This window comes from Micromys minutus (assembly GCF_963924665.1).
Source record: "Micromys minutus genome assembly, chromosome: 32".
Taxonomy (NCBI): Eukaryota; Metazoa; Chordata; class Mammalia; order Rodentia; family Muridae; genus Micromys; species Micromys minutus.
Window position 1 is genome coordinate 6,552,319 of NC_137967.1, and position 12,968 is coordinate 6,565,286.

Here is a 12,968-nt window from a genome sequence, read left to right on the forward strand (position 1 = left end):
GTTGCAGAACCTTTCAGCTCCATCAGTCATTTCTGTAGCTTCTTCATTGGAGTCCTTGTGTTCAGTTCCATGGTTAGCTGCAAGCATCCTCCACTATGTCATTTTGGCTTTAGCAGAGCCTCGGGGAGGCATCCATATCAGAGTCTGCCAGGAAGTACTACTTGGCATCCGCAATAATGCATGGGATTAGTGGCTTCATATGGGATGGATCCCCATGTGAGGCAGTCTTTATAGGATCCTTTCTCCAATCTGCTCCTGTATTTGTCCCAGTATTTCCTTTCATGAGTGTTTTGTTCTCCCTTCTAAAAAGTACAGAGGCATCCAACTTCTGGCCTTCCTTCTTTTCGAGGTTCACATGTTCAATGAATTGTTTGTTGGGTATCCTGAAATTTTTGTTCTAGTATTTGTTTCTTAGTTCATGTATACATTCATCCATATCCTGCTACAAAAGTCTAACTTCTTGAGTTTGTTGTATACCTTGGATATTAGGCCTCTATCCGATGTGAGCCTGGTAAAATTCTTTCCCAATCTGTTGGCTGCTGTTTTGTTTTCTTGACAGTGTCCTTAGTCTTAAAGAAACTTTGGAATCTCATTAAGTTTCATTTGTCAATATTTGACTTTAGAGCTCGAGCCATTGTTGTTCTGTTCAGGAAATTTTCTCCTAAGCCTATGTGTTCTAAGGTTTTCCCTACTTTCTCTTCTAATAATTTCAGTGTACCTGGTTTAATGTGAAGATCGTTGTTCTACCTGTACTTGAGCTTTGTACAAGGTGTTAAAAAGGGGCTATTTTCATTCTTCTGCAGGCTGAGTACCAGTTGGACCAACACCATTTGATGAAGAGTCTGTCCTTTTTCCATTGAATGTTTACAGCTCTTTTGTCAAAAGTCAAGAGATTATATAGGGGACAGCTCTTTTCTGGGTCTTCTATTCTATTACATTGAGCCACGTGCCTATCTCTGTACCAGTACCATGCAATTTTTAACACAATTGCCTTGTAATATTGCTTGAGGTCAGATGTGGTGATGGCCGCAAATATTTTCTTGTTGTTGAGTATGGATTTTGCTATTCTAGATTTTTGGTTATACCAGATGAAATTGCACATTGCTCTTTCCAACACTATGAAGAATTGTGTTAGAATTTTGATGGGGATTGCATTGAATCTATAGATAACTTTGGCTAAAATAACCATTTTTACAATATTGATCATTCTATTCCATGAGTATGAGATATCTTTCCATTTTCTGAAATCTTCCTCTATTTCCTTTTTTAGAGATTTGAAGTTCTCATACTGGCCCTTCATTTGCTTAGTTAGAGTCATACTAAGGTATTTTATAGTGTTTGTGACTATTGTAAAGGGTATTTTCCCCTAATTTCTTTCTCCGCATGTTCGTCCATTGAGTAGAGGAAGGCTACTGATTAGTTTGAGTAAATTTTATATCCAGCCACTTTGCTTAACTTGTTTATCAGCTCTAGAAGTTCTCTGGTGGAATTTTTGGGATCATTACAAACACTATCATGTCATCTGCAAACACTGATGTTTTTACTTCTTCCTTTCCAATTTGTATCCCTTTGATTTTCTTTTGCTGTCTAATTGCTCTTGCCAGGTCTTTCAGTACTATGTTGAATAGGTAGGGGGAAGTGGGCAGCCTTGTCCAGTCCCTGATTTAAATGGGATTGCTTCAATTTTCTCACTGTTAAGTTTGATATTAGCTATTGGTTTGCTGCATATTGCTTTTATTATGTTTATGTATGGGCCTTGGATTCTGTTCTTTCCAAAACTTTGAACATGAAGGGGTGTTGAATTTTGCCAACAAATATTTTCTTAGCATCTAGTGAGATGACCATGTGGTTTTCTTCATTGAGTTTGTTTATATGGTGGATTACGTTGATGGGTTTCCTTATATTAAACCATCCCTGAATCCCAGGGATGAAGCCTACTTGATCATGGTGAAGGATCATTTTGATGTGTTCTTGGATTTGGTTTACAAGGATTTTGTTGAGTATTCTTGCATCAATGTTTTTAAGTAAGATTGGTCTGAAGTTCTCTTTCCTTGCAGAGCCTCTGTGTGGTTTAGAAAGTAGGGTTATTGTGGCCTCGAAAAATGAGTTAGGTAGTGTTCTCTGACTCTATTTTGGAATATTTTGGAAAGTATGGGAATTAGGTTGTCAATAAATATCTGATAGAATTCTGAACCCATCTGGACCTGGGATTTTTTGGGTTGGGAGGCTTTTGATGACTGCTTCTATTTCCTTAGGTGTTATGGGATTATTTAAATGGTTTGCCTGGTCCTGGTTTAACTTTAGTGTCTGGTATCTATCTAGGAATTCATTCATTTCCTCCAGATTATCCAGCTTTGTAGAGTATAGGCTTTTGTAGTAGGATCTGATAATTTTTTAAATTTCCTCAGTCTCAGTTATTATGTGTTCATTTTCATTTCTAAATTTGATAATTTGGATACTCCCTCTTGGCCCTCTAGTTAGTCTGGCGAAGGGTTTATCAATATTGTTAATTTTCTAAGAGAACCAGCTCTTCGTTTTCTTTATTCTTTGAATGGTTCTTTTTATTTCTATTTGGTAAGTTTCTGCTCCAAATTTGATTATTTCTTGTTGTCTACTCCTCTTGGGTATATCTTCTTCCTGTTGTTCTAGACCTTTTAACTGTGCTGTCAAGTTGCTAGTGTATGCTCTCTCAAGTTTCTTTTTGGAAGCACTCAGAGCTATGAGTTTCCCTCTCAGTAGTGCTTTCATTGCCACCCATAGGTTTGGGTATGTTATGTTTTCATTTTCATTAAATTCTAGAAAATCCTTAATTTCTTTCCTTATTTTTGCTTTGACTCTGCTATAGTTTAATAGAGCATTGTTTAGTTTCCATGTCTATATGAGCTTTGTGTTGTCTTTGTTGTTATTAAAGACAAGCCTTAGACCATGATGATCTGATAGGATGCATGGGAGTATTTCAATCTTTTTATATCTATTGAGGCTTGTTTTGTAACCAATTATATGGTCAATTTTGGAGAAGGTACTGTGAGGTGCTGAGAAGAAGGTGTGTTCTTTTGTTTTAGGATGATATGTTCTGTAGATGTCTATTAATTCCAATTGGTTCATAACCTCTGCTAGTTTCACTGTCTCGTTGTTCAGTTTGAGTTTCCATGATCTATCCACTGATGAGAGTGAGGTGTGAGGGCCTCCCACTATTATTGTGTAGGGTACAATGTATGTTTTGAGCTTTAGTAGGGTTTCTTTTATGAATATTGGTGCTCTTGGATTTGGAGCACATATGTTAAGGATTGAGAGTTCCTCCTGAAAATTTTTTCCTGTAATTAGTAAAAAAGTGTCCTTTCTTGTCTTTTTTTTGATAACTTTTGCTTGAAAATCTACTTTATTTGATATTAGAATGGCCACTCCAGCTTGCTTCTTGGGGACATTTGTTTGGAAGGTTTTTTTTTTTTTTTTTTTTTTTTTTTTATAATGTTTTACTCTGAGATAGTGTCTGTCTTTGTCTCTGAGATGAGTTGTTCTGTATGCAGCAATATGCTGATTTCTGTTTATGTATCCAGTCTGGTAGCCTATACCTTTTTATTGGCGAATCGAGTCCATTTATGTTAACAGAGAGTAAGGAGTAGTGGTTGCTGTTTCCTGCTATTTTTGCTTTTAGAAGTAGAATTGTGCCTGTATGTCTTTCTTCTTTCAGTTTTCTTCCTTAGTTATTTTATTGTTTTTACTAGGATGTAGTTTACCTCCTTGTAGTTTTTCTTTTCACCAAATATTTACTTGTGTTCTCTTAGGGTCTGCATGATGTCTGTCCAGTTATTCTAGCTTTCATAGTCTCTGTTGAGAAGTTAGGTTTGATTCTGATTGCTCTGCCTTTACATGTTACATGATCTTTTTCCCTTACTGCTTTTAGTACTCTTTCTTTGCTTTGGGCACTTGGCGTTTTGACTATTATATGTCCGGAGGAATTTCGTTTCTGGTCCACTCAATTTGGAGTTCTGTAAGTTTCTTTCATGCTCATGGTCATGCAATTCTTTTTTTTTTTTTTTTTTTTTTTGATGGAAATACACACAAAGCATTTTATTTGAATAGTGATTTTTAGCTGAGAGTGGAAATTATATCAATAAAATAGAGAACAATCAGCACATAGATAAATTTTACATCTAACGTATGAGACAAGCAATATATAGTCCTGGTAAAAACTGCACACAGCACTTTTTTACCTGAAAATTAGCAACCAGAAGACAGCCTGGAAATGTCTTGTGGGGCTGTCAGGAACTGACACCTTTCTTTGAGGGTAATCCTGGAAGCAAATTAAAGGAAGTAATAATGACTTCTAACCTATTACTTCTTGGATGTTAGTTTATAGATAACTTATCTTATTTTTTTGTCAATTAAACTTTCCTTTTTTATTTCTTTTTTGTTTTTTTAAACTTTATTTTAAAAAACAAAGATAACAGAAAAAAAATTTTAAACATTTTTGCATAAATGTATACGAATACAATTGTGTCAGTGCTTGGCTTTTTCTTTTTTTTTTTTTTTTTTCCTTTTTTTTAAGGTTTGATATTCTGCATTAAGGTCTTACTAGTTACAACTAGCAAAAAGTACATGTAAAACAGGAGGTAAGCTGGAATTAGTCAACTTTTTCTTGGTGTGTAAGGATTGAGCAAGATGGGGTTTTTTTGTTTGTTTGTTTGTTTTTTGTTTGATTTTTTTTGTTTCATATTCTTTTTTTCATGAACTTCACACAGTCTGTGAGGTGATTCAGGGCAGTCCGAGCCTCTGGGGTTAGCATCCCAATTTCAGTGACTGCATATTATGTCTGTTCTTTTGTGACTGGGTTATCTTACTCAGGATGATATTCTCTAGATGCAACCATTTTCTTAAGAATTTGGATTAGTCATTGTTTCTGATGGCTGAGTAGTACTCTATTGTGTAAATGTACCACAAGTTTTGTATCCATTCATCTACTGAAGGACATCTGGGTTCTTTCCAGCTTCTGATTATTATAAATAGAGCTGCTATGAACATTTTCGTGCATACATCTTTGTTGTATATTGGAGTGTCTCTGGGGTATCTGCCCTCAAGTGGAATAGCTGGATCTTCAGGTAGTACTATGTCCAATGTTCTGAAGAATTGCCAAACTGATTTCCAGAGTGGTTGTATCAGTTTACAACACCACCAACAGTGGAGAAGTGTTCCTCTTTCTCCGCAGCTTCGTCAGCATCTGCTGTCATCTGAGATTTGAATCTTGGCCAATCTGACTGGTGTGAGGTGGAATATCAGGGTTGTTTTGATTTGCATTTCCCTGATGGCTAAGGATGTTGAGCACATCTTTAGATGCTTCTCAGCCATTCCATATTCCTCAATTGAGAACGTTTTGTTTAGCTCTGTACCCCATTTTTAATAGGGCTGTTTGATTCTCTGGTGTCTAGCTTGTTGAGTTCTTTGTATACCTTAGATATTAGGCCTCTATCTGATGTGGAATTGGTAAAGATCTTTTCCCATTCTGTTGGCTGCAGTTTTGTTTTCTTGACAATGTCTTTAGCCTTACAGAAACTTTGCAATCTCATTAAGTCCCATTTGTTAATCTTTGAACTTAGAGCATGAGCCATTGCTGTTTTGTTCAGAAAATTTTCTCCTGTGCCTATGTGTTCTAAGGTTTAACCGAGTTTCTCATCTAACAGTTTCAGTGTATCTGGTTTAATGTGGAGATCATTGATCCACGTACACTTGAGCTTTGTCAAGGAGATAAGAAAGGGTCTATTTTTATTTTTTTGCGTGCTGAGTGCCAGTTGGACCAGCACCATTTGTTGAATAGGCTGTCCTTTTTCCACTGAATAAACATTGAATAAATAGCTCCTTTGTCAAAAATCAGGTGACCATATACGTGAGGGCTCATTTCTGGATCTTCTATTCTATTCCTTTGATCCACGTGCCTATTTCTGTACCAGTACCATGAAGTTTTCAGCACAATTGCCTTGTAATAAATCTTGAGGTCAGGGATAGTGAGTCTCACAGATGTTTTCTTGTTGTTGAGGATGGATTTCACTATTCTGGGTCTTTTGTTATTATAGATGAAATTGCACATTGATCTTTCCAACTCAATGAAGAACTGGGTTGGAATTTTGATGGGGATTGCATTGAATCTGTAGATTGCTTTTGGTAGGGTGGCCATTTTTAAAATGTTGATCCTTCCAATCCATGAGCATGGGAGATCTTTCCATTTTCTGAGATCTTCCTCGATTTCCTTCTTTAGAGGTTTGAAGTTCTTGTCATACAGGTCCTTCACTTGCTTAGTTAGAATCACACCAAGGTATTTCATAGTTATTGTGACTATTGTGAAGGGGAACTTTTCCCTAATTTCTTTCTCCACATGTTTGTCGTTTGAATATAGGAAGGCTACTGATTTGTTTGAGTTAATTTTGTATCCAGCCACTTTGCTGAACTTGTTTATCAGCTGTAGGAGTTCTCTGGTGGAATTTTTGGGATCACTCAAGTACACTATCATGTCATCTGCAAAGAGTGATGTTTTTATTTCTTCCTTTCTGATTTGTATCACCTTGATCTCCTTTTGCTGTCTAATTGCTCCATCCAGGACTTGCAGTACTATGTTGAATAGGTAGGGGGAGAGTGCGCAGCCTAGTTGAGTCCCTGATTTTAGTGGGATTAATTCAAGATTCCCACTGTTATGTTTGATGTTGGCTGTTGCCTTGCTGTATATTGCTTTTATGTTTAGGTATGGACATTAGATTTCTGTTCTTTCCAGGACTTTGAACATGAAGGGTGTTGAATTTTGTCAAATGCTTTCTCAGCATCTAGTGAGATGACCATGTGATTTTGTTCTTTGAGTTTGTTTATATGGTGGATTATATTGATGGATTATATTAAACCATCCCTGCGGCGCAGGCGTGCCGGGAGGAGGCCTCCGCGGTGGTGGAGGCTGAGGCTGGGGGAAGTGAATGGTTTTACCCAGAGGGCCATGTGCCGCCTTTCTCAGCTGGCCCCGGCCCGCCTGGCAGCTCCTCCCCGGCCTTCTGCTATATGCTGGCACTGCTGCTAACCGCCGCGCTCATCTTCTTCGCCATCTGGCACATCATAGCATTTGATGAGCTGAAGACTGATTACAAGAACCCTATAGACCAGTGTAATACCCTGAATCCTCTTGTGCTTCCAGAGTACCTCATCCATGCTTTCTTCTGTGTCTTGTTTCTCTGTGCAGCAGAGTGGCTTACACTGGGCCTCAACATGCCTCTTTTGGCATACCATATTAAGAGATACATGAGTAGACCAGTGATGAGCGGTCCTGGCCTCTATGCCCCAAAGACTATCATAAATGCAGACATTCTAGCCTACTGTCAGAAGGAAGGATGGTGCAGACTAGCTTTTTACCTCCTAGCATTTTTTTACTACCTATATGGCATGATCTATGTTCTGGTGAGCTCTTAGAACAACGCAGAAGAATCGGTCCAGTTAAGTGCATGCAAAACGCCACCAATGAAGGGATTCTATCCAGCAAGGTCCTGTTTCCAAGAGTAACCTATGGAATCTGATCAGTTACTTTAAAAAATGACTTCTTATTTTTTAAATGTTTCCACATTTTTTTTTGCTTGTGGAAAGACTGTTTTCATATGTTCTACTTGGATAAAGAATTTCAATGGAATTACGTATAAATTAATATAAAATGATTACCTCTGGTGTTGACAGGTTGAACTTGCACTCTTAAGGAACAGCCATAACTCTCCGAGTGATTGCATTAATTACTGACCGCCCTCAGTTGGAAGCTTTGTTTAGAGGACTTGTTGGGCTCATTTTGGTTTTATTGAAATGCCATCTAAATATAAATTAGCTGTAGATTTGAGGTGCTTCTGGTGAACTGAAGTATATATCTGACCCGTGGGAAACATGGTAGGTTTCCCACTTACACTGTAGATGATTTTGTATGGACACAACAGGAAGAGGGGCTCGGTCCCTGCTGACTGACCACCCCCGTGTATTGCATGAGAGATGTCTCCTCGTTCCATCAGAGTAATATGCTTGCTTCAATTCTTAAGCCTAAGTGATATACACATGCTGAATTACCTGTAAAGAATGCATTTAAAGCTATTTAAATGGGTTTTTATTTGTAAGACATTATTTACCAAGAAATTGGTTATTAATGCTTACTGTCCTAATCCAGTGTTCGAGGTATTAAGAATTTGCAAGTACTTTAGATTTTCAGAAGTGAGTGAGAGAATGTGTAACCGCCCCGCTGTTCCTTCAGTGCAGCACAATAAAACTTTGAACCGAGAAAAAAAAAAAAAAAAGAAAAAGAAAAAGAAAAAAAAAAAAAAAAACCATCCCTGCATCCCAGGGATGAAGCCTACTTGGTCATGGTGAATGATAGTTTTGATGTGTTCTTGGATTCATTTTGCAAGGATTTTGTTGAGTATTTTTGCATCAATGTTCATAAGTGAGATTGGTCTGAAGTTCTCTTTCCTTGTTGGGTCTTTGTGTGGTTTAGGAATGAGGGTATTGTAGCCTCAAAAAATGAGTTAGGTAGTATTCCATCTGATTCTATCTTGTGGAATAATTTGGAGGATATTGGTGTTATATCCACAATAAATGTCTGATAAAATTCTGCACTGAACCCGTCTGGACCTGGGCTTTTTTGGTTGGGAGGCTTTTTATGACTTCTTCTATATCTTTAGGTGTTATGGGATTATTTAGATAATTTACCTGGTCCTGGTTTAACTTTAGGATCTTGTATCTGTCTAGGAATTCATCCATTTCCTCCAGATTTTCTAACTGTGTGGAATATAGGCTTTTGAAGTCAGATCTGATGATTTCCTGAATGTCCTCAATTTCAGTTGTTATGTCTCCACTTTCCTTTCTGATTTTGTTAATTTGTATACTCTCTCTATGCCCTCTAGTTAGTCTTGCTAGGGGTTTATCAATCTTGTTGATTTTCTCAAAGAACCAGCTCTTGGTTTTGTTGATTCTTCCGATGGTTCTTTTTTTTTTTTTCTATTTGGTCTATTTCTGCCCTAAGTTTGATTATTTCTTGCCGTCTACTCCTCTTGGGTGTATCTGCTTCATTTTGTTCTAGAGCTTTTAACTGTGCTGTCAAGTTGCTGATGTATGCTCTCTCCAGTTTCTTTTTGGAAACACTCAGGGCTATGAGTTTTTCTCTTATTACTGCTTTCATTGCATCCCATAGGTTTGGGTATTATGTGTTTTCATTTTCAATAAATTCTTGAAAATCCTTAATTTCTTTCTTTATTTCTTCTTTGACCCTGCTATCATTTAACAGTGCATTGTTTAGTTTCCATGTGTATGTAGGATTTTGTTGTCTTTGTTGTTGTTAAACACCATCCTTAGACCATGGTGATCTGAGTGGATGAATGGGAGTATTTCAATCTTCTTGTATCGATTGAGGTTCGTTCTGCTTCCAACTATGTGGTCAATTTTTGAGAAGGTGCCATGGGGTGCTGAGAAGAAGGTGTATTTTTTTTACTTTAGGATGATATGTTCTATAGATATCTATTAATTCTAGTTGTTTCAATGTCTCTGCTAGTTTTACAGTGTCCTTGTTCAGTTTCTGTTTCCATGATCTGTCCATTTGTCCATGATATACCTATTAAAAATTAAGAAATAAAGGGTTTCCACCTTGTATTCACACAGTTTGATTTTGTTCCTCAGACATGAACTGTTGGGATTAAGGTTTCTCGCCAACAACATTCTTCACTCTCATAAACTTCCCCTCTCACTGACCTTAGCAATTTTAGACAAGTGTATGAGCAGCAGCAGCTTTACTGTGGACTATTTCCTTATTAAAAAGAAGGTTTTGGACATACACATATCACCTATTCAGTGTGTATACATTCTGCAATATCTGAGTGGTATGAAGGTGATTGAAAAGGCCATTCTGCAGTGTAGTTCTAAAGGTCATATGATTCAAATAGTTACTTCTGTTCAATACTGTCATGGAGGAATGCCTTGAAAGCACAAATCAGCTACCTGACATCGAGGTCCATGGCTTCCTGAGAATTTAGTAGTCATCAAAACACCTAAAGCTGTGAATATTTAAATGTTGCTGATCTTTAAATCTTTTAGAATGTATTAAATTTACTTCAGAAGCACATTTGAATTAGGTTTCACAAAGAATTACCTGCCATGATTTCTATCACTTTGACACTGTTCTTTAATATTGGGGACTTCCCAATAGAAGCCTAAAATATATAATATGGAAAATTAGTCAATAATCCACTATCTTCAGGAAACCCTGGAATTTTACCAGCTTTATTCAACTCATTCTTCTACATTCTTATTCAAGATTGGAGAAAGAAATCAATAAACAAAAAAAAAGCAAATCAACAACAATAATAACAAAAAACAGTTGTTCCCCCACCTTATCTTAAAATTCAAAAAAAAATATTAGTTTTACCTATAGTTCCAAGGTTCTGGTAGATCTCCAGCATCACATCTTCGTATTGTCCCTTCTGAGATGGATCCAGCAAGGACCATTCTTCCTGAGTGAAGTCTATGTGAACATCATCATAGGTCAATGCATCCTAGAACATCCCACACATGTGTACAACAGAAAGCGTGATAGTGGTAACACTGTAATGAATACTTCACTGACAAACATTCATAGAATTCTGATGATTCCCACACTTACCCCAGGACAGAGAAATTCTGCCATAATCATCAAATCATTTTAGAACAAAAGCAAATTACCATGTCCTCCTGACATTGCTGTGCCCTTTGAATATCATACAGCCTAGCAAAAGAAATGCCAATTAAGAGATTGTTAGACAAACAGAGACAGAGACAGAGAGACAGAGACAGACAGAAAGAGAAAGACAGAGAAGCAAAGATATTAACACTACCGAGAATCTGTCTAAACAATTCCGAAACCTATGAGAAAGCTGGGCGCATTTGCTTACTCTTCTAATGTCAACACTGACCAGGTAGAAGCAGGTGCGTCTCACTGACTTGGGTGCCAGCCTGACTATTAGTCAAGTTCCAGAAAACCCAGCGGAACCTATTATGACCCTGTACCTGCTGCAAAAATCAATCCAAAATCAAACAAACTAACAAAACAAAGAAGAAAGGACCTCAGTGGATTTGTTGAATTTTCTATAAAAAATAAACATTCTCTTTTGTTCTGTATTTATATTTCCAGAACCTGAAATTCCCCAGTTTAAATTGTAACATTAATAAGATCTTATGGCAATATCAATATATGATTAAAGTTACTGTGAATAAATGTGAACATCACCTATGTAAATGCTGATCTTGAAGAAACAACACAGTGCAGGGGAGATGCTTCACGGCTTCATAGCTCTTGTGGTGTTCGATACATCAGGACTCAGTTGCCAGTACTTACCATAGGAACTCACAACTATTCATTACTCCAGGTCTGGGAGTTCCCAGGCTGTCTTTTGACTACTGTGATGACAAGGCGCACAGAGGTGCATATTCACTTACAGTCCTTCAAAAACCTCAAAACAAACACAACACATAGGAAGAATGTATCACTCTTAATATCAAATAAATTCGATGGTTCAGTCATTATGAATATCATCCTGGGAATTAGAATAATACTCTGTGGCAAATCTCATGATTCAAGATGTGGGTGAAGTGCAAAATCAACAGCACATATGTGTTATATGCAAAAACACATGTTCCAGGCCCATAAAAGAACAAACCCAGGCATTTTGATCCATATATAATCCCTGCTCAAAAGAGGCAGACTGGTGGATCTATAAATTTGGGTCCATTCTAGTCTACACACCTACTTATCGGACATCCAGGGTTTCACAGAGAAACCGTTTCTTCAAAAACAAAAACAACCAAATTAAAACTATACAACAGTAGGATATGAAAATCGTGTAGAGCTGGATAGCAATGGCTTCTACACTATCACATTTGGTCAGGGACGGAATCTACAGTGGTGAGAGCAGGAGAGAGAAGCTGACTGATCAATTTCAACTACAAACCAGGAGACACAAAGACTAGGAAATGGATCTGTGGACTCTCCAATCCTATCCTGAAAGAGGAATTTCATCTAGAAAGTCTCCTTTTACAGGAGCTTCACTATGCTCTTCGCAAAGAGCCATTAAAGACAGATGAGTGTTCAAAGCCATCATCCCAGACAGGGAGATTTTCATTCAGTTGACTGCATTCTGACTCTGGTCACCATGAGTTCATGGTCATCCTGTGATGAAAATGCTGTAGTCTAACTTCAGTGATTCCCATGCTCTGCAACAGCTTGTACCCTGTTCAAATGTCCTAAGTCTCTACTGACACTCACGGCAGTCTCTTGCCTGACACATCTTGTACAATCAGAAATCAATTTAGATCTTTCGAACATACAGTGGCACAGAATACTCATTTCTATTCCAGTGAAAGGACTGGGTACAAAGCGAGAGAATATTGAACCATCACGAGACGGAACCCCAGCAGGACCAACACCAAACCCTGTAGATCTGTCTCATAGCGAGAGAATATTGAACCATCACGAGACGGAACCCCAGCAGGACCAACACCAAACCCTGTAGATCTGTCTCATACTCTAGCAGCTTCACGTTCAAAGGACATGGATGGACTCCTTCATCTCTGAAACCTTCCTCTTTGGTTACTTCCATCCCTACACACAGCTGTCCATGGCTGATGTCTCATCGCTTAGACAGATCAACACCTGGTGTTCTCAACATGCAACTCAGGCTTCAACCTCACAGTTTCATGCAGGGAACTCACAGTTTCCTTAGTGCAACTCTGACTCTGTCAAACATAGACGGCTGGAATAGGTGTGCCACTAATCCACACACTAAGAGTTCATGGCATTACATATGTCATCTTTCTTCTTTCCAGAACAAGTACAACATAAGTGGTCCTGCCAAGTTCGGTTAAGTTGTGATGGATGATGATATGCTTGGGCCACATTTGCAGCAGGTTGCATATTTAGTTGCTTCCTGGGACTCTGGTCATTG

At 37.8% G+C, this 12,968-nt stretch overlaps 1 pseudogene across 1 annotated transcript; it reads left to right on the top strand.

Annotated features, from left to right (window-relative positions):
* Nucleotides 1–6,953: 6,953 nt before the first annotated feature.
* Nucleotides 6,954–7,504, top strand: LOC308413603 (protein cornichon homolog 1-like; annotated as a pseudogene). Its single transcript has one exon. The product of its transcript is annotated as a protein cornichon homolog 1-like (transcript).
* Nucleotides 7,505–12,968: the final 5,464 nt, after the last annotated feature.